At 41.0% G+C, this 23626-nt stretch overlaps 1 protein-coding gene across 14 annotated transcripts in view; it reads right to left on the minus strand.

Annotated features, from left to right (window-relative positions):
* Positions 1 to 23626, minus strand: part of PTPRT (protein tyrosine phosphatase receptor type T) — a 1118479-nt gene that overhangs the window by 312909 nt on the left and 781944 nt on the right. The window lies entirely within an intron of this gene.

The following is a 23626-nucleotide window of genomic DNA, read 5'->3' on the forward strand; positions in this document are numbered from 1 at the left end:
CACTGATCGGTAGGCTATGCAGAGATCAGGTTTAGCCCACACTCACTGTGCTGCCTCAGATGCTGAACAACCTGGGCCTTCCCTCCATGTACTCCTCACTTCCCTTAGCCTCAGGCCTGCCTGGCCTGGTTGGTCTCAGATAGTTCCCCTTCTCATAAGTCTTTGGGTCTGAGAACTGGGACAGAGAATGTGTTTCTCTCCCAGACATTGGGCCCTAATGGGAATGGGGAAGATGATCATACAGCAAGAAGCACAGAAGCCCCAGGAAAGGGCTGGCAAAGGGGAAAGAAAATGAGCCTGCCTGGTCCTAGGGCTCTTAATGTAGCTTTGCATTGCACTTATCATGCCATCTTGATTGTGTTCTTGTTCTCCCACTGGACTCTGAGCTCCACGACAGTACGGTGTTTCTAATTCATTTTGATATCATAGATTATTACCTTAGTTGGCACACGGGGGTGTGTTAGTGTGTTAGTCCATTTTTGCACAGCTATAAAGAAATACCTAAAACTGGGTAATTGATAAAGAAAGAGGTTTACTTGGTTCACAGTTCTGCAGGCTGTACAGGAAGCATGATGTTGCCATCCGCTCGGCTTCTGGGGAGGCCTCAGGAAACTTACAATCATGGTGGATGGCAAAGGAGGAGCAGGCACATCTCACATGGTGGCAGTGGGAGTAAGGGAGGGAGGTGTCACACACTTTTAAACAACCAGATCTCATGAGAACTCCCTATCGTGACAACAACACCAAGGGGATGTGGTGTTAAATGATGAGAAACTGCCTCCATGATCCAATCACCTTCCACCAGGCCCTACCTCCAGCACTGGGGATTGCATTTCAACATGAGATTTGGGTGGGGACACAGATTCAAACCTCATTGGGGGCCTTTTAGATTCATTGTAGGATGATACTTTTGAGCCCTTTGAAGTTAGGTATGGCCAGATTACTTGTGTTGGACAACAAAATGTGAGCAGAAGTGACCTGTTTTATCCAGGTAAGTGCTTTAAGAGCCAAAGCCCAATTTGCCACTTTCTATTTTCCCTCTGACATTATGACTGGCAACATTCAGCTTGCTGGCAGCTCTGTGAGCCCAGGTCCCTGTGTGATTCTGCTCCCTGCTGACCCTGCTCCCTGCTGACCCATGATGGACGTGTCATACAGGCGAGAAGTAAACATTTGATGTTTTAACATATAGTGTGGGTGAAAGATAAGCTTTTGATGTTTGATGTTTAACTTTTGAGATTTGGGAATTTGTCACTGAGGTATAATCTAGCCTAACCTGACAGATATAGTACTCAATATGTTTCAGGATGAGTGAAAGGAAGGGAAGGAGGAGTGGAAGAAAAGGAGGGAGGGAAAATGGGGGAAGAAGGGAAGAGAGAAAAAAAGAGAGAGAAGGAGAGAGAAATAAGTGACTCGATTAGTCTTCACCTCTCTTTGGGTCTCAGTTTCCAGCTTAGACATCCGGGAAAAAATGTTCATCTTTACTGTGTTCCCTTCCACCTTCAACATAGCAAACCCGATACGATTCAGACACAAACTCCATGCCTTTTTTTTTTTTGTATAAAAGAAAATTCTATTTTCTCTAATCTAATATGTAACATAGCAATATTTATAGAGAAAGGTGGCAGAGAAATGAGGCAGGAAACAAAGCAATTGTGACTTTTTTTTGGTAATATATCCAAGCCATAAAGATTTCATTAGATCCCCTAATACACTGCTAATGAAAAATAAGACCCTTTCCTATTTTACCTACTTTCTGAACATTAGAATCAACTTGGCTTTCCAAGCTTTGCGCCCCATTTACATTAATTAGAAAGTTCCATATTAAGGAAAGCTTTTAATGGGTTGTTATTGCAAATGATTTTACTGGCGAGCCGCATTGTTCTGTTTAATAGCACATAAAATGGCATCTATAGAGGAGACCTTGATAAAATTGAAGTTTTGATGGACTCTGGGCCTGAGCTAGCCTTTGCTGAGAGGATGGAGTTCAGGGATATTTTCCTATTGAGGGAAATGGCTCTTCTCTTTCCTTGGACTGGAACCAGTTCTAAAGCATCCACATGTTTCTGATCCCAGGAGAAATCCACACTGCCTCCTGCCTGGGTACACTATTGGCAGACTGCTTGCAGATCCCTGTACATCACTTGGCAATATCTCTCACGGGTGCTCATGGACAAGACAGAGCAGTCCTGGAACTGAGACATAAGGGATGAATTTCACAAACACAGACTGCCTGGGCCAGGTGGAGAGTGTCATGGAGATGGGTGCCAGGTCCAGGCAGGAAAAGAGGGGGAGAAGGGGGACAAAGCAGGACAAATAATGGCTGCACATAATAGTAATTGACACAGAATAAGGTGGGATACAGGGAAAATCGGGGTATGGTGGGGGGTGTAAGAGGAGCCAGAGCATGCTGTCATGCCATGGAGAACCCTATAGGACGGTAACCACTTTTCCGTTTGTCTTTGTCCCTATCCGTGCCCTGCATAAATGGTGCTACCCATAGGTGACAGTCACTATTGCTCCTGAAGGTTTTCCTTGGTCTTGGCTTCCAGCTGCCTACTACTGATGGGATCTCAAACTATCACTATAGTATGAGAATAAACTATTCAGAAGGCAGTGCAGTATGGAATTTAGGTGTTTGAGCTCTGCAATTAAGTCTGGGTTTACATCCTACCTCTCCTGCTAAATAATAAGTGTAATATTCTTGGCCAAGTTAATTAATCTCTCTAAACCTCAGTTTTCTCAGTTTAAAAATGAATCTGCCTGAAGACTTCCTGGTATCTAAAGTGCACTCAATACATGTGAGCAATTATAAGTTTCATTAAATAAATCTGAGTGCTTTAAAACACTAAGACTTTGGGCAGAGCATAGGACTTCTGAAATTATAGTTACCCTAAAGCCCAAAGGGGCACTGGTGGAGTTATGGAATACGGGTCCTTGGATCTCAGTGACCCTTGAATGGTGAATTCAGCAGACATTTTTGAGGTTAGATATTCTGGCTTGCCTGGTACCTGGACTGGATGCTATGATCCATGGCTTATGTGACTGTGAGCACCATGGGCTCATGGGTTTTTATTCTTGCCATGTTGGCAGAAGGACACTGCTAACCAGAGATAGACAACAACAACAACAACAACAACAACAAACAAATAAACAAAAAAACTATTTTTATGGACGAACCTGGCTGATAACCTTGAAGCAGTGTCTCACCAAGAGGACTTCTAGTATAAAGGGGAGGACAGGAGAATGGCCAACCAGTTGAATTCAGAAAGTAGAGAGAGAAGACTAGTCTCAGGCCACTGATTCTGCAGTGTTTGATACTGGGTAAGAACCCATTAGAGTTGGATACTGTTACAGCTATAATAGGAAAATACGGGAATAACACAAGCATATTCTATGTTGTCCCCTAAGAATGGGGGAAAATACCACTATATCATGCATAGGGCCAAGGCTTACCCTGCTGTCAGAGCCCACTGAGCATCTTGAGTTTAGTTCTAGAGGTGGCGTCTTGAGTTTAGCTATAGACCCACACCCCATCTACATTAGGGAGATAAAGTGGTGAGGGACCCAGACTTCATGCCCCACAAAGAATAATTGAAAGGATTCTCCAAAAGAGAAAATGTTATCGCTAGGTGATGTTGATTGCATTGTAGTAATCAAACAGCAGCTGATTTTATGACGGATTATATGTATTCTTTCTAAGTAGGATCTGGGGTAGACGGGATAGGGATGTAGATACGACAATATGGATGGAAGATTTATCAATATAAGTTTGACACAGGACACGGTCCAAATCAGGTGAATACCTTGCAGTGTTGTGAGTTCCTGTCACTGTGGGGCTTCACGTTAAATGTGGACTCATCCATCAAATGCATATGGACCATACACTAGTACAAGGTCAGTGATAATAGCTGGGAACACAAATATTAATACAATGTGGCTCTTGCTTTATAGTAATTCACTCTCCTGTGAAGAAGACAGACCCATAAACAAATACTTTAAATCACTGATGTGTCACACATACCAACGTAGAAATGTGTACAAGGTTGTGTCAAAGCAAAGAAGTGATGGCAGTGGGGAGGGAGGCAAGTGTGAGGTCAGAAGGTGGCTGATCCTTGAGGATAAATCGGTAGGATTCTGATGGGTGGATAAGGGTGCGAGGGTGTTTCCATCTAAGGAAACAACATCCAAAATGGTTTGATGAATAGACCACATTTTCTTTATCCATTCATTGTTGTTTCCATGTCTTGGCTATTGTGAATCATGCTGCAGTGAATATGGGAAGGCAGATATCTCTTTGAGATTCTAACTTCAATTCTTCTGGGTAGATATCCAGAAATGAGATTGCTGGGTCATGTGGGAATTCTATTTTTAATCTTTTGAGAGAACTCCATACTATTTTTTATAGCTCCATTTTACATCTCCACCAACAGAGGACAAGTTTTCCACATCCTTACCAACACTTACCTTTCATTTTTAAAATAACAGCTACGCTAGCCAGCGTGTGATATCTCATGGTGGTTTTGATTTGCACTTCCATGATGATTAGTGATGTTTAGAATCTTTTCATGTACTTGTTGTCCATTTGAATGTCTTTGGAGAAATGTCGATTCAAGTTCTTTGCCCTCTTTCTAATCAGGTTATTTGTTTTCTTGGTATCGACTTATACGAGTTCCTTATATATTTTGGATGTTACATTTATCAGGTATATGGTATGCAAATATTTTCTTCCATTCTGTAGGCTGTCTCTTCATTCTGCTGATTGTTGCCTTTGCTGTGCAAAACCTTGTAGGTTTGATGTGATTCCAATGGTCTAATTTTACTTCTGTTGTTTATGCTTTTAATGTTCTATCCAAAAATCATTGCCCAGACCACTGTCACGGAGCTTTCCCCCAATTTCTTCTATGTGTCTTACAGCAATAGATGTGAGAGATATTTAATCCATATTAGTACATTAAATATTTAATCCATATTACTCAGCCTCAAAATAAAACAGGAAGTCTTGCAATATGTGACAACATAGATGAACCTGGAGGACATTATGCTAAGTGAAATAAGCAAGTCACAGAAGGACAAATATTGTATGATTCCACTTACATGAAGTATCTAAACTAGTCAAAATCATAGGCACAGGGATAGAATAGTGATTGCTAGGTACTGGGTAGAGGGAGGAAATGAATTGCTGTTCAACAGGTATAAAGTGTCAGTTATACAAGCTAAATACATTCTGGAGAGATCTGATGTACAAGGCTGTGCTCACATTTTATAGTACTGTGTTGCACAGTGTATTAGTCTGTTCTCATGCTAACAAAGACATACCTGAGACTGGGTTATTGATAAAGAAAAAGAGGTTTAATGGACTCACAGTTCCACATGGCTGGGGAGGCCTCACAATCATGGCAGAAGGCAGGGAGGAGCAAAGGCATGTCCTACATGGCAGCAGGCAAGAGAGTTTGTGCAGGGGGAACTCCCATTTATAAAACCATCAGATCTACTAATTCACTACCATGAGAACAGTATGGGAGAAACCACCCCCATGATTCAATTATCTCCACCTGCCCCCTCTCCCTTGACATGTGGGGATGATTACAATTCAAGGTGAGATTTGGATGGGACATGGCAAAACCATATTAGAAAGTGAAAAGTTTGCTAAGAGTAGAGATCTCATGCTAAGTTTTCTTATCACAATATAAATAAAATAAATAAATAGCCACAGTTGTCCTAAAATAAACAAACTAAAACATGTGACTCTAAGCCATGCATACCCATGTATAAAGCTTTGAATACAGAAAAAAACTGTTATTTTATTCACACATACAATATTGAAAAGGCATGATGATATGAAACAGCATGCAGGACATCATCATAAGTTTGGCACTGCGAGAGCACAGGATGTAAAAGGTAAGGTCTAAGAGAAATGGGGCTGGAGAGGTGAGCCAAAATCCCATTTTAGAGCCTGAATTTTAGAAACCCATGGGACTAAAAAAAGGTATTATACAGAGAGTGACATGGTTAGATTTTGTCTTTGGCTTTAGTGGTATAATTCAAAAACTATCCCAGGAGTTTAAAAAAGAAAATACAGGGACATAACTAAAAATGGAGGTAAAATTGAGACAGTTTGAAGATCCTCTGGAGGTACAGGATGAGGGATGGTCTTAGGACAGGCTTGCTCCCACATTTTTAGGGGAACAGCCACTGGGGATACCTGAGAGGAGTGGAATTGGACAAATTAAAGGAAAGAGGGACGTTTCATTTTTGGACATCTATGGTATGCTTGACATTGCTAATATCTTTCACATCTTCATAACAATTCTGCAAAGTAAGAATTATTATCTTCTTGGGAGGCTGAGGTGGGTGGATCACGAGGTCAGGAGTTCAAGACCAGCCTGGCCAAGATGGTGAAACCCCGTCTCTACTAAAAATACAAAAATTAGCTGGGCAGGGTGGCAGGTGCCTGTAATCCCAGCTATTTGGGAGGCTGAGGCAGAGAATTGCTTGAACCTGGGAGGCAGAGGTTGCAGTGAGCCGAGATTGTGCCACTGCATTCCAGCCCGGGCGACAGAGTGAGACCCCATCTCAAAAAAAAAAAAAAAAAAAAAAAAAGAAAGAAAGAAAAAAAAGAATTATTATCTTCATTACATATGAGAAAACTGAAGCTGTTTTATGTGTCCAAGATCACAAGATCATATAGCTGAGACCAAATGTGACTCATAATTGTCTGCATTCTGAAACCTATGCTTTTCCCACTAGATCCTCTAAGTTCCTTTTTTTTTTGCTTCAGATTTCAGGATTCTAAGCACACAAGTTAATTTTTATCTGTTCAAAATTGAAATAAGGCAAGTCTTGGTGGAAATGATCTGACTTTATACCAAGCCTGGTTATATACTCTCTTTATATTAAACATATTCATATAGAGGATAAGCAGTACCTATAAATATCATTCCAATAAAAGTGAGACCATGTATTCCTGAGTGGTAATACCCTGCTTGGGGCAGTGATATAAACCAGGAGGCTGAGGGCCAAACAACTTTAACCAGCCCAGAGATTCAATAAGTTAAAATACGTTTTGGGAGACGGCTTCAGGCCAGACTTGCTTTTTTCTTGACAATTATATGAAGACACCTTATTCAGCACAAGCAGGCTGGCTACAGGGTGTGAATTTTTGTTTAAAGGGGCAGCAACAAGTCATACAGGCAAAAGTTGAATTTCAACTTGAGAATTAGAAGTAGGTAACCGTGGTCTTTTTGTTATTGTTGTTGTTGCCATTTGTTTTGTGGTGTATGTTTTATTTGAAAATCTGTATCAACAAAAATCTCACTAACAGAATGTTTCCTCCTCCTGAAATGCTCTCCCAACTCCAACACTTTTTATTTGGAAACTTCCTATAGGGCAAATTTTAGCTTCTTAATTGGGAGAGATTTTGCCTTCCAAGGAACATATATTTGAATATACCTAGAGACAGTTTTGGTTGTCACAACTTGTGTATGGGTGGGTAAAGGACATCTAAAAGGTAGAGTCCAAGGATGTTAATATTCTTCTTTTTTTTTTTTTTTTTTGAGATAGAGTCTTGCCCTGTCGCTGAGGCTGCAGTGCAATGGCGCAATCTCAGCTCACTGCAACCCTTACCTCCTGGGTTCAAATGATTCTCTTAACTCAGCCTCCTGAGTAGCTGGGATTACAGGTGCCCACCACTATGTCCAGCTATTTTTTGTATTTTTAGTGGAGATAGGGTTTCACCTTGTTGGCCAGGCTGGTCTCGAACTCCTGACCTCGTGATCCACCCACCTCGGCCTCCCAAAGTGCTGGGATTTCAGGCATGAGTCACCACACCCGGCCCAGGGATGCTAACATTCTACAATGCATAGGACAGTCTCCACAACAAAGACTTACCCAGTCCAAAATATTAATAGTGCTAAGGTTAAGAAACATAATATAGAGTCTTAGCTGATTCTCAAAGTAAATTAGGTCCTCCACGATTTATGTTTTCACAGCAACCTAAATTCTTCTTTCACAGCACTCATCACATGTTGAGAGACATGTTATTTGTATGATTACTGCTATGGTTTGAATGTGTTCCCCAAAACCATATATCGGAAACTTGCAACAGTGTTGGGAAGTGGGGCCTAATGGGAGGTATTTAGGTCATGGGGGAGTCTACCCTCATGAATGGATCAATGCTGATTATCAAATCACTTGAATCCAGGCTTGGTGGCTCATGCCTCTAATCCCAGAACTTCGGGAGGACAAAGCAGGAGGCTTTGCTTGAGTCTAGGAGTTTGAGACCAGCCTGGGTAGCATAGTGAGACCCTGTCACCACAAAAAATTAAAAAATACAGCTGGGCATGGTGGTGCATGCCAGTAGTCCCAGCTACTCCAGAGGTTAAGGCAGGAGGATTGCTTGAGCTCAGGATGTTGAGGCTGAAGTAAGCCATGATTACACCACTGCACTCCAGCCTGGGAAACAGAGCAAAATCTTGTCCAAAAAAAAAAAAAATTCTCTCTCTCTCTCTCTCTCTCTCTTCCTTTGCTCTTCTACCATGAGATGACACAGCAAGAAGGCACTGAACTGTGACCCAATAAATTTCTCTTCATTATAAATTACTCGGTCTGTGGTGTTCAGTTAGATCAGCACAGTACGGACTAATACAGCCATCTAATAGCTTTCTTCCCTATGCAACTGACTATAGGAGGGTGAGGAACAGCATTCAATTTTCTTCCAATTGTATGCTCAGCAGCTAGTGTAGTACTTGGCACATACTAGGTGAAACCTTGTCACTACAAAAAATTAAAAAGTTCTGGGCTTGTAATCAATAAAGACTTGTGAATGAACCAACACATAGTAAAAGAATGCAGTCAATAAATTATGCTTATGAAATTACTCACATCTCTACTTCAGTTAAACAAATTGATGAAAAATATAAATTGATTAATTAAGAAAAGTATAAACCAGGAATCATTTGTCACCATGGTGCTGCAGACCCACACAGTACTAAAATTCACCAAAGTAAATGCCAGCTTCGATTAACCAAGGTAAATGTCAGTGGTATTCAGCTTCCAAGATGCTCCTCAACCATCCCCACCTCCTGGTATTCACATCCAGATGCAGTACTCTCCTACTTCCAAGGCTAGTTCATGAAATGCATTATAATTTATTTCCCTTTTCTCTTGGCTCACTTACTCTACTGAAAGCCATCTGCCATGTCATAAGGAACTGAGATCTCTGCCAATAGCTCTGTGAGTGCCCCATATTGGAAGTGGATCCTCCAGTCCCAGTCCAACCTTCAGATGACTGTAGCCCCAGCTGACATCTCAACTGCAACTTTAAGAGAGACCCTGGGCCAGAACCATAAGCTAAGTCACTCTCAGATTCCTGACTCAAAAACTGTTTAAGATAATAAATATTTGTTAAGTGGTAGAAAATTTAAATTTAACCAAAGAACAGGAAGTTTCTTGAGTACTGACTGGGAGGCTGGAAGGTAGGAATAAGAAATTAGGTTATGGAGTCAGAATTGAGTTCGCAACCTTATTTTATTTAGGTTTGCTCCGACGTTATAACTGACCCTGAACAAGTTACTAAGCTCTTTTCATTGCTTTTAAAATCAGAATAATATCTACTTTTAAGGGCCACAATTAAACACAAATTGAGTAATATGTAGTGGGGTGAGTTATTAATGAGTTAAGAGGTATTTGAGAATTTTTTAGAGGAAAGAGGGAGGAGTATGGCTAATGAGAATTAAAAGGCAAATGTCCTTTTCATTGTGAGTTCTGGGCTTGCTTGCCCACCTAGGAATTAAGAGTTCACTTTTCAGATCCCTGAACTACACCTCACAGGAAAGGAGGAAGAGACTTTTGTGCTTTAGCAGCAACAGAAGAGGGGCATGGCTTGATCCTGAACACGAGTTTAGAAGCCTGAAAAGCTGGAGGAGGATTACCTGAGTTGCAAGAACCCAACATGGTCCCCTGATGTCACAATCTGAACACATAACATGGCAGCCTCAGGAACTGGAGCCATAGCCAATGTCCTGGCGGCCGGACTTAGTGTGGGGGGCATGGACACTACCAGCAAAGGTTCCAGGACACCTCAGGCCTGGAAGACTCCCATCTCAAAGGGAACCTGGAGGGACCAAAGACCAGCAATTCTTCTTGGACTTCCTGTAGTGATTGGGTATGCCAGGGTTTTGTTTGTTTGTTTGTTTTTAAAGCCTAAGAGTGGGAGAAAGGGAATGTAACAATGATAGGGCTGGGATGAGCTGCCAGCCACAATGGTGAAAGATAAGATGTTTTATTAAATTCAGCAAAATAGAAGAAACCTGATTATGTCTTGCCCCGGTGTCATCCAGCAAGTCCTACATACTGAAAACAGATGTAAATACTCTGTCACATGATTAAGTGCTATTGGATTTCCTTTTCTTTCAGATGCCAAGCGTAAGCAAGTTAATCATTGATGATATCATCTAGGTTCTCCCCAACAGAAGAGCTTCTAATGTCGGATGCCCTACAGGAGTCAACAACATTGCCAAGGGTTCTATTTTCCTCCTTGCCATGATGGGCAATGGCCAGAGAGGGGTGCTCTGTCCTTGCCACCACATTGTCCTGCTGCACCCACCTGCCCTAAGCCCTCCCTTGTTCTATCCCATTCTTATACCTGATGCCAACTCTCTACCTCACAGTTAATTTGTCCCCTACAAGCCTGTGTTTTCCCTCAAGTCTTGCTTCCATTTCAGCTAATTCCAGGAGACAATCTTACTTAAACTCACTCAGTTCTAACACAGATGAACATTTCTTGCCCTACCTTTTCTCAGACCTTGCGTGAAATGTCTTTGTTTCCTCCCTCTATTCTGTGAGTCAACTAAGAACCTGAAAGGTAAGAGGGCTATTAGCATACATCAGGAAAAATGGGAAAAAAGTAAAATAATAGGTTTTGATAAGAAAATAGCGGCTGACATTTTCCTCTAGTGAAGGGCATTTGCTTTACTAATCTTTCTTCTGGTATTTCTTGAAAAAAAAAATCCACTTCATTTTTCTTACCTTAACCCACATATTTATCTTTCTTTTTAAAAAAATAACTGCCATTTTGCAATGACCTACAGTTCACTTAACTTGGCATAAGAAGAAGCGAGGAGCTACAGAGTCAGGAAGAACTAGCTTGGTTCCTAGAAAAGATTGCAACATAATCACAGCTGCTTAGTTCTACCCCTATCTTCAGAGATTTATGGCTTCACAATGTAAGGATTGGAAAAGCCTGCCCGGGCCCCCTGAAAACTCAGAGGGAGTATCATCCATATGCAAGAAACTTTGAACAGCTTTCAAAATGTGGAATTCACACGGAAAAGGACTGAAAAGAGCATGGGTGATGCAGGGAAGAAAAGATTTCTTTCCTCATCTATTACTAGGCTCATGGCTGAGGCACCTATAACAGAAGACAGATTAACAAGAGAAAAGCATACATATCTATTTAATATATGTTTTATGAAACATGGGAGCCCAAAGGAAGAGGAAAACCTGATTTTTTTTAATGCTTAGATTTGATGAAGAGTGGACAGTTGTGCAACAATGTAATTGGAAAAAGTGGGGATTGTCTAATGGTAATAAACTGAAGGGAATTTAGCAAGATCTATTTTGTAAGGATTCTTTTCTGTCCTCCTGTGTCTTCAGAGATAAGATGTTCCTCTCCTCTGGGAATAGGAAAGGCACCTCTGGAATAACAGTCTTATGACTTTCTTCAGGGGAGAAGGGTGGGGGGAAGGTGAGAGATCCTCCTACTTCTGCTGTTTGCCCAAATGCCAAGGTGCCATATTTGAGGGTAGCATGTTCTGAACCCCATCAATTGTGAAGTCAGTAAATCCATCTTCATTGTAACCCTTTTTAAAATAGGCATGTATATTAGGGAATAATTTGAATGTAATGCAAATGTTTGATTATGCATCATTTCACAGGAGAGAAAAGCAGGTGACTGGAGAAGACTGCACTCAGATGAACCAACCATAAAGGAATGCACAAAATGCATGCACTCATACACCTCAAACATCTGCTTCCCCCTCAGATTATGGTGTGTGTCAACCACATCTGGAGTTCCAACTTCCCCTCCTGCTTCAGACGATCTTCCATGCACCATTTCACAATAATGCACAAGCTGGAATCTGATGCCCACTTACACACAGACTGCATCTCTTTCAAAGTAAAGTACTATGTTTATTGTAGTATTTATGTATTTCTTAGCTATTTAACATGTCTAAAACTAAGTTACCATTTTTCCTAGGTTCCTATTGTTTGGGTCACTGATAAAGTTTTTAAATATTGTATCCCTAACTTCATTCTTCCTGTAAGCCCTGTAATTTTTAGTGTGCAATTTTACACAGCATGGCGATATTTAGGAATGTATAGGTCGCGTGACATCAGAACTGACTGACTGTATTCCCAAGTGTCGGGTGAGTAAAAGGATAGATATCAACAGAATTGCATGGAACAGTCAGGGAAGACTACAGCTTCCTATATTCCTGAATACAACCTGCAAGATGCCCAGTAGGGCAGGATTGTCCAAAACGAATAAGGAGGAAGGTAAAAATGCACAAAGTCTATGAAGATGTGACAGGTCTTTTCTTTTTTTTTTTAATTATACTACTTGATGGATATGCCTTTTAAAATGATAAAAATATGTACCTTCCTCATCAGAAGACACAATTGTCTATGTAATATCCATCTCTCTCCCCGGCCCTCTTCTTCACTGCTGGCAAACACTGATTTGCTTGGTATTTACTCTTTTATGTGGCTATGCATTCCTCAAAGGAGATCCCCCTTTAACTCATCTCAAGGCTTATTCCACCTCAAGAATACACATTGAATAATCTCAGTCAATCATGATAACTATTTCCTTCACCACTGATTGGTTAACCTATGGGTACGGAACCTCATTCTGGCCAATGAAATGTGAGGAGAAATTTACATTATGCATCTGGGAATATTTGCTTAAGAGACTCTTAGGAAGGGATGTCCTCATGTCCATATGAGATGTTTGAGGGCGTGGCAGCTATCTTCTGACCATGAAGACAGCCAGCCTAAAGACAAATCCCATACACTGGGGTTGACAGAGCAGAAAAACCTGAGTCAATCATGATGTTTTTAAAATAATGAATTAAGCAGTTCCACAGCTCAGGATATGATTGCCTACCTTGTTATATGATGTGACACGTTTTCCACGTGGTATAAGTCATTTTGAGTCGACTTTGTTACTTAGAGTGGATTATTTTACTATTTGTTTAGCAATACTACTTTCAAAAGAACCAAAACTATGAGCAAAGAGTGACATAAAGGGGAATTCATTGAATCATTATTTGTTCAGTGCAATAATGAACAACTAGAAAAAACTAAATACCCAAGATGAGGGAGTTGGCTAAATAGATTGAGCCCATTTTACAGAACCCTCTGAAACCACTAAAATGAAGGTGATATAAATGTAATATACATTGATATTGAGAAATGTTCAAAATGTTCTTGCCCCTCTTGCTCACTTAAGTCATTGGTCACAGTATTAATTCTGATGAAGCCCATACGTTCTGCCTACTCTGAGTCTGCTGGACAAGTGTGAGGAAAGCAGTGACCCATGCTAACTGGTCTCATCGTAACTCCTGTCTGCTAACCTCAAGTGCTCCCTTGGTATTTCCTGGTGATCCTTTACACTTCCCCATTTCAGTCTCTTTTTCAGACTCCCAAACTGTTTCCTACTTTATGGAGTCTCTTCAAACCTCCAACGCCTCCATGCACTCCTCACTCTTAGCTGATAACCCTGCTTCCTGTTTCATGGAGAACATGGAAATTCCATGGTTAGAGTACGGCACATGTCAGCTTAACTGACCCATCCCCATACATTCTGTCTCCCCTCCCATTTCTACAGCGGAAGGACCTATGCCGCATCTAAGGCCAACTCTTCTATATGTGAGTGAGACCCTCTGTGCTCTCATTTACCAAACGTCATCCCAAGAGCAGTGTCCATCCTCTTTGGGGCTTTTTTCCTTTCCATTGGATGATTCCCATTAGTTCCAATATTTCTCAAATTTTATAAAATACCACCAATTTCCCACGTTTTGATCAGAGGACATCTTCAGGTACTGTCTCCTGTCTCTGCCCTCTTTGTATTATTCTATACAATTCTTCTCCTGCTGCTCTCCCTTGGGTCTGTGTAACCAGATTTCAGTACCCACAATTCTTTAGAAATTGCTAATGTTAAGTCACCAATGACCTCTCTGTTGCTGCATCTAATGGTCAATTCTCAGTTCTTATTTTACCTGAACTACTAACAGCATTTGACACAGTGGATCACTTTCTCCTTTGGTTCTTTTTTTATTACTTGGCTTCCTGGACCCTGCTCTCATTTTTCTTCTTACTTCGTTGGCTGATACTTCTGTCTCACTTGATGATTCTGCCTCAAATTTTCCACCTCAAAAATCCAAGTGTCCCAAAGCTTGGTGCTAGAATCTCTCTATTCTATCTACATTGAGATTCTTTCACCTCCTCCAGCTTTACGGCTGCAAAGCCCATGCATAGGCTGACTCCCCCACTAACATTTCCATCCTCGACTTCTCCCCTGAACTCCAGACTAGCTTATCTGTCTACTTGACATCTCACCCAAAATATCCAACAATAATCCATCTTAAACTTTAACAGACGCCAAACCTAAATCCCAATCTTTTCTCTGAAACCTGCTTATTCCAGTGTCTTTCCTATCTCAATTAATAGCAACTCCATCCTTCCATTTGCTCAGTCTACAATACCTGGAGTCATTTTTGATTCCTCTCTTTCTCTCACATCCCAAACCTACTTTGTTACCAAATTCCATTGGCTTTATCTTAAAACTACATCTAGAATTCTGCTACTTCTCATCACTCTCTCCCACTTTGGTCTGAATCTCCACCATCTCTCACCTATATTATTAAAATGCCTGCTCAGCAGCCTCTCTACTTCTATCCTTACCTTCCTTCAGCTTGTTGTCAGCAGAGCAGACAAAATGATCCATTTAAACAAAAGGCCAAATTAGTTTCTTTCACTCTTTCCCTTACTCACTCTATTCCAACCACACTGGTCTTATGGTCTTATTTTTCTTGGAACACACTAACCAGTCTCTCCCATGAGGTCCTTTGCACTTTCTTTTTTGTTTGTTTGAGACCAGTCTCGCTCTGTTGCTTAGGCTGGAGTGCAGTGGTGTGATCCCAGCTCACTGCAACCTCTGCCTCTGGGGTTCAAGTGACTCTTCTGCCTCAGCCTCCCGAGTAGCTGGGATTACAGGCACCCAACACCATGCCCAGCTAATTTTTGTATTTTTAGTAGAGATGGGGTTTCACCATTTTGATCAGGCTGGTCTGGAACTCCTGACCTCAGGTGATCTGCCCACCTTGGCCTCCCAAAGTGCTGGGACTACAGGCGTGAGCCACTGAGCCCGGTCACTTTGCACTTATTGTTCTCACTGCCTGGAACAGCCTTCCTCCAGACAGAAATATCATCAGGTCTCTGTTCAAATGCCACCTTAACAGCCAGGTCTTTCGTTGAAAATAAAATGTCCCTCCCACACAGATGGCCAGTACACCCTGTCCCCATTATCCTGCCTTTTTTCCCTTATAGCATTATTGTCATCTGATTTACTGTATATTCATTTATTATCTGTCTCTCTCAACTAGAACACAAACTCCATGACAGTAAGATTGAGTCAGTTTTCCCACTGCCATTTCAGTGCCTCGAAAAATGCTAGACCTATGGTGTGTATTCATGTGTTTGGTGAATAAATGAAAATATTGCCTTAATTAAAATGCAAACAGGTTATAAACAATTACAATACGACCCTGATTTTGGAAACAAATCTATAGAAAAGCCAATATTTACTGGATATGTACTTTTTTGTCAACTTTGACTTTGGAATCAGGGGTACATGTGCCAGTTTGTTACAAAGGTATACTGCGTGATGCTGAGGGTTGGATACCAATGAATCTGTCACCCAGGTAGTAGGGGTAGTACCCAATAGGTAGTTTTTCAGCCCTTGCTACCACCCCCGATTCTCCCTGCCCCTCTAGAAATTCCCAGTGTCTTTGTTCTCATCTTTATGCCCATGTGTACTCAATGTTTTGCTCCCATTGATAAGTGAGAACATTTTCTGTTTCTGTATTAGTTTGTGTAAGTTAATGGCTTTCAGTTGCATCCATGTTGTGGCAAAGCACATGATTTCATTTCTTTTCCATGTCTGCATAATATTCCGTGGTTTATATGTGCCACATTGCTTTATTTGATCCTCCACTGATGAGCACCTGGGTTGATTCCAGGTATTTGCTATTGTGTCTAGTGCAGTGATGAACATACATCACAGGTGTCTTTTTGGTAGATGATTTATTTTCCTTTGAATATATACCCAGTAATGGGATGGCTGGGTCAAATGGTAGTTCAGCTCTTAGTTCTTTGAGAAATCTCCAAACTGCTCTCCACAGTGGCTGGACTAATTTTAATTTCCACTAACAGTAGACACTTACTTTGTACCAGTCATTTTATTGAGCAATTTCTTATGCCATCAAAATCATAACTATTCAAAGAAATAGGCACCTAGTATATCCACTGTAAATCTGAGGAAACTGAGGCTTGAAAAACATAGTTAACACACTTTGTACTAAATAACTAGAAAGTATCAGAGGTAGTATCTGGTTTGATGATCTACATTCTGTGGTACGTTACCTCAAGGTGTGTATGTGTGTTCCACAAAAAAATTGTTAAAAAAATACATACATCAGAGGATCATTCCTTAATAAAACAATAAATAGGAATAACCAATAGACATGTACAAATCTGACTAAACTAATGGTTAATAAAATGAAATAAAATTAAAATGTTATGGGTTTTTTCTATTCTATTGGCAAAAATATCAAGCAGTAATAGCCACAATGTATTAACAAAATAATCATTTACATGTGGGAATATTTGTGTACAAGGATTTTCATTACAGCATTGAGCATAACAGCCAAAAATTATCTAATAACAGGAGCAGGTTAAATAAATTATGTTCATCTCAAAGATGGAGAACTATATAGTCATCAAATGATGTAAAATATTATTCACGAGATATGAAAATGATGAGTATATTATTTCATGAAATATGCAGGTTACAAAATAGCACGTACATCAGAATTCAAATGGTGCATCAACAAGAACAAAATCTCTTTGTATATGTCTTGATCTGAATATTAAAATTCTGGAAGGACGTCATCTTTAATAATAATAATTACCTCTGCACAGAGACACTATGTGTAAAAATTTTCAATTTTATATTTATGTATTTTTTAATTTTAAAAAAACATAGGGTTGAATCAGGTATCTATTGTTACTCCAACATTTAGTGGCTTAAAACAGCAACCTGAGCTGTTCTGCTAGAATTGCTTGATGTCATTCAAGTAACCATAGTCATCTAAGCTCAGTTGAGGCTGTATGTTCCAAGATGGCCTCGCTCATTTGTCTGGCAGTTGGTTCTGACTGTTGGTTAGGACACTGATTCTCTTCATTTAATTTCCTATTTTCCAGGAGACCAGACTGAATTTCTTCACAGAAAGGTGGCCCCAGAGATTGGGAGGGCAAGAGTAAACATTCCTCCTCAGTCAAGGCCTTTGAAAACCTCTTTTCTAGACTTGTCCGTCACCGCTTCTACCACTTTCTATTGGTCAAAAAGATTCACAGTCAGTACAGATTTAAGGGGCTGGAGGCTTAGGCTCCGCCTCTTGCTGAGAAGAGCAGCAATGTCACATTGCATAGGGGCATGGGCATAGGGAGGTATGATTCGCTGAGAACCATTACTATACCACTTTATGCACCGTAACAGATTATCTATCACAAAGGCCATCCTTTGGCAGTAGGAACTATGGCACCCTCAGAGTTTATCACCCATGTAACCACAGCTTTAAGCTTGGGCAGTAATATGAGAAGCCACCCTTAGTGCCAAGGCAGGGGAGGAGAAAATGGCAGTGCAAACCAAGAAGCCTAAATAACAGTTCAGAAATAGCACCAGAAGCACCTGGGATGGGGAGCTTTAAAAATACACACACTCCTAGCGCCCACGGAGGATTCTGATTTCAACGGGACTGGCCTGGGGCTCGACTAATAACTCTTTTGGTAAATCCCTCCCAGGTAATCCAGATGTTCAGCCCGGTTTTGAAATCTTTGCACTAAATACAAGATATCCTGAGGGCTCAGAATCATTTTGAGGAATACTGGAGAGAGGCTCCTTTTTTCCTAGCAGCCAAATTGCTCTGAGACTATTGCTGTGACCTGGAGACAGGGGATATATTTACTGACTCATCTTGTGCAAGTACGACAACAATGTGGGTTAAATACAATTCTCTAGATTCTAGCCACCATTTACATCACTTTTCACCCTGAAGAATGTATTGTGTCTTTCAAATATCTGACTTATGAGATGACTTTGGCAATACCATCTTTTGTAAATTGACGGTGGCCTGTAACTTGGTTGCCTTAGCAACAAATTGGACTGAATGTTAACAATTGAGTCCAGATGTTCATTCCAGGCAGACAAGAAAACACAGCCTGGTCCACTTTGAAATGCACTCATCAGTACTGCCCACTTTAGTGTTTGACATGGTTCTCAGATGCCTCATGTTGTCTTTAACCCAACTCAGAGCCGTGAGCATTACCTGTGCCGCATTACATTTTTTCTTTTTACTAAAGAGACAGCAATGTGGAATCACTGATTCTTAAGGCAAAACTATTCCAGTGCCTGATTCAGGGACATCATTAAAAAAATCATATGGGACTTCCATATGACTTTTTTTTTCTTAGCAAGGATGACTCTAGACAAGCACAGTTGATTGGTTGATTCATCTATTTGAATAATTTTTATTAAGAAGCCACATTTTGCTAGGTCCTATGCTATGTCCTAGGGAGATGAGTCTATTATACTTTCTTCCCTTGAGGAGTTCAAGCCTAGAGAAGAGATGGGATTTAAATCCCTTCTACATTTGTGAGCAAGGACAAACAAAGATATATGCAAAACTGGGGAGTCCAGAGGAGAAGAGAACTATCTGTCTCTGAGTAGGTCAGGAAAGACACCACCAAGGAGCCACATCTTGCTGGATGAGGTGGACTGTGCAGGGCAGAGAGAGTATGAAGGAACATCCCTGCGGAAGGAATTGTCTTTGCAAAGTGAGAACTGGAAGCTCATGGTGTATTGAGGGAATACCAAGCATGCTCACACATTCAGGAATGAGAAGAGAAAGGAAAGGTCTTGTTGGTCGCACTAAGTCCTCAGACTTCAGAGAATGGAGTTATGGAGGGAATTACAGCAGGTCGTGCCACGTGATCAAATGTACATCTTGGAAATTTGGTAGCAACCTTGAGGATGAGTTAAAGAAAGACAATGAAACAGTGCGGCAGTAATTCTACAGCAGGCGTAAAGGCTCGGGTTTTTAACAGATGAGGCTATACTGGGAGGGAAGGAAGGAGTATTTAGTAGCCAGATGAGGGTTTCAGGAGGAGGGTAGAGCCCAGGACCCACTAGGTTTCTGGCTTGGGGGTGCTGGGTCTACTTTTTACCAGGACAGGGACACAGGAGCAGGGACAGTTTTGATAAGCAGATAAGTTGACTCAGATTTCAATTTGGAGTAACTAAAAAAAATGTCAAAAGGGTAAAAAAATAAATAAATAAACCTTTATTTTAAAAAGTCTCTATCAGGATTGACATCTTAATGCATTACAGGCTTAATGTCTCTGAAGCTTACTGATTTATCCCCGTTTTCCCTCACTCTCCACCATCTCTTCTGAATATTCTCCGACAAAATAACATGCAAGGAAAGTTCTGCCAACTCAAGACAATGTTTCATGTAAACCTTGGCAGGGGTTACAGAGCTAGGTAGTAGAAAAAGTGTTAATAATGATAATAATAATATTTATATCATATTCCATAGTCTTCAAACTGCTTCTACCTAATTATTTTACCATAATAATGTCTGTAAGGAAAATACAAGCATTATTTTTCAACCAGCATTTTGCAGAACAGGAAACATACCACACACACACGAAAGGCAGCCACACAGCACTGAAAGAACAGGTGAACAGAGAGCCAGAGGTGGATTCAAACACTTTCTCTGCAGATGATAAACCCAATGTGATCTTAGACATTGTTCTCTCCGAGCCCTAAGCCCCTCCTTTAGGAAATGGGGTTAGCAGAGAGGATGGCGTGTTACAATGGATGTGCCCAGAACAGGCTTAACCAAAGGATGTTAAATCCCCAGGCATCATCACTGTCACTGCCAGCCTGATCGCCAGCCAAGTGGAGAAGACAGATCACTGGAACAAGCCTAAGCCATTGGAACTGACTGCCACAGTGTTACATTGTAAGATGATATCTTAAATGTTTTGTAACTGCTGCTTGGCTGGGGAAGCAGGGGTGTCTTCGTTTTCCAGAGCTTTTTCTCTACCCTCCTGGTTACAGCTGGTGGACATCTGTCCTGTCCTGGGACAATCAGACCCTTCGTGGTGGGAATTTGAAATCGGTTGGCTCTGATTTTCATCAGGCTAAGAACTGTTAGGAGGGCTACAATGGCACATTCTGCCAGGTGGAGGAGAGGAGCAGGGAACAGAGAAAGGTGAATGAAGCAGGTTTGCAGAGAGAGCAGAGGGGTGTGGGAGAAGGGGAGAGACGGACAGAGACTCAGAGCCAGCCACTGCCTCAGTTTCTGTTGTGGGTTTTGGTTCCCCAAAACATCCCTGACTTGAGATTTGTGTTAGCCTTATATCTTTCCAGCAAATTGTCCTCTCTTGATTAAGCCAGGTGGAGTGGGTTTCTGTTATATTTGTAACCAACCAAGCCTGCGCTAAAGCAGATGAGGGCCTATTTTCAGATAATTGGGCCCAAGAGGCTGGAGGTGAGCATGCAACCGACACATTTGTGAAAAATGCAAAGAAATTTACATGCTTCTTCTCAGGAAGATGCCCTGTTTGCTCACAGAGAATAGTGCAGTTAAAAAAAAAAAAAAAAAAAAGGAAAAGTCAGCGACAGCTAAAGACTTCAGTATTGAGCCAGTCCTGAAAGGCACTGAGACTGGCCCAATGACCTACATCCAATAATATGCAGCATTTACAAGACAGAGAGGGAGGCGGGGGTGTGGGCACACAAGAGGAAAGGCGACTCAACAGTCTGGTTTCCAACAAAGAAAAAGCGATAACAATGCTTGGTGTGGATTATAAGGCATTTAATCTTGAGGAACTTGCAGGATTTGTGAAAACATCTGCTGTGACTCATGTGCCTTGTGTTTTGCTCTCTCAGGGGGGCTGTGGTGTGAGTGTGTGTGCGCGCATGTGTGTGTACACACATGCGTGTGCTTGTATATGTTCATGCATGAGCATGTGGGTATTACAAGGACCAATATAACATCTGATTCTGTGAATTGTTAAAATATACAGCTGTCATATATAAAAATGACACAGTTTTAAGAAGACAATCATTATTTCATTATTCTCAATGCAATACTTACGGTAGAGAATGTAGAAAACACATAAAAGAAAACAAAGAGTCTTAGTCTGATTACCCAAGAAATCTTAATACTTGCATGTGTTACCTCCCCCTGTTTCTTTTTTCTACTCATTTTTACATAGTTTCAGTCATTCTGGGTATATGATTTTTGCATTTTGCATGTATTACTTATATTATTTCATAAACTTGCATCCTTGATTCTTGAACATCCTTAACATTTTTAATGATTCTAATATTCCATGGTATGCAAAAACCATCATTTACCTAAACATTTCTCTATTTGCTCATATTTTAGATTTTTCTTCACAATTATAAATCATACCACAATGACTAGCTTTGTGAGCACAAGTGTTTTTTTAACCCTATGTTGGACTTGTACTGTTAAGTATATCACGGATAAACTGATACCTTTCTCAAGTGCATCAAATAGTTACTACTACTACCTACATATGAAGACAAGGTGACATGGTGCATGGATCAGCTTTTTAAAGCACGTGGGATTTAAAATCTGACCTCATGGCTACATTTCAATATTGGATAAATGAATCCCTCTTCTGCTTTGAAGACTTTCAGTCTTCAATCGCTCCCTTTAAAATGCAATCATCATAATACCTTGGGTAACAGGGACTGAAATCCTCTTCAATGACAAGCTCTGTAGACAAAGTCCTGTAGAAAAGTGCAGGGACTTGGACCTATGGGTCTCTGCTCTCTCACCTCCACTCTTCTCCTCCACCACATTCCCTCGCAGTAGTGACGGTTTTGACCTTCTAATATGGCCCTATCCAAACCTGCCTGGTTGGTACAGGTGACCTATCTTCACTGGTTGATGGCTTATCCTGCTGCCTTTTGTACCTAGACAAATACTGGGCTTTTTCTCCTCATTGTGTGGGAGTCTACCTCCTCACCCCTCTAGGCCCTCTGGGATTTTCCCCCATTTCCAACAAAAGCTCCAGTTCTTCAAACTCAGAACTTCATTCTCATCTCCAGATCAACAGGAGCCCTGGGCTCAGCTGAACTTCTTCAACATTCAAATTCAGACCCATTCACCCAAGAACAAGATGCGGTTGAGGCTGGCAAGATATTCACCAAAGCCAATTCTTCTCCTGGACACACAGCCAGACAAAGCTGTGGTCATATGTTTGAGTTCTCACCAATGAAAAAGAGGTGGAAGTTACTGTGCCACTTCTAGGCTTGAATCATGAGATTCCACGTGGAATCCATCACTCTCCTTTCTCTGGTCAGACATCCAGACCCTGCAGAGGACTTGAATGCCTTAGGTGATGATGAACACACCAAATAAAAAGAGCCTGGGTGCTTGAATGACTGAGTAAAGATCTTACCTCCACATACCCTCCAACATTCATTCAACCATCATTCTTAAACAAAAATTATGGTTTTTTGGTCATTATTTCCATTTTTTTGCTTGCACCAGATCATCTATTCATATAGCTTCATATAGAAAAATTTGACTACAGGGCACTTAGAGAATGTGCTGTGGTGGAAAGAGGCCAGATTTACCAAATTCAAGCTGTATGACTTTAGACAAGGCCATTCTGCTCTCTTGGCCTCAGTTTCCCCATTAGTAAAATCAAGAGGCTAGTCTACATGGCACATAAGAATTCTCCTAACCCTGGCCGGGTGCGGTGGCTCACACCTGTAATTCCAGCACTTTGGGAGGCTGAGGCGGGCGGATCACAAGGTCAGCAGATCGAGACCATCCTGGCTAACATGGTGAAACCCCATCTCTACTAAAAATACAAAAAATTAGCCTGGCGTGGTGGTGGGCGCCTGTAGTCCCAGCTACTCGGGAGGCTAAAGCAGGAGAATGGCGTGAACCCAGGAGGTGGAGCGTGCAGTGAGCCGAGATCACACCACTGCATTCCAGCCTGGGCGACAAAGCGAGACTCCGTCTCAAAAAAAAAAAAAAGAAAAAAAGAAAGAATTCTCCTAACCCTAATATTGTACGAATTTGACATATTACAAGAAAATTTCAAATGTAAGGAACTAAATATGACTGCTTTATCTTATAATTTTCAAAATGTCAATTGAAATTCGCAATATCAATTGAAAATCCCAATTGAATAGACATTTTGAAAAATGTAACAGTCATATGCGGCA

This window comes from Papio anubis, chromosome 16 (genome assembly GCF_008728515.1).
Source record: "Papio anubis isolate 15944 chromosome 16, Panubis1.0, whole genome shotgun sequence".
Taxonomy (NCBI): Eukaryota; Metazoa; Chordata; class Mammalia; order Primates; family Cercopithecidae; genus Papio; species Papio anubis.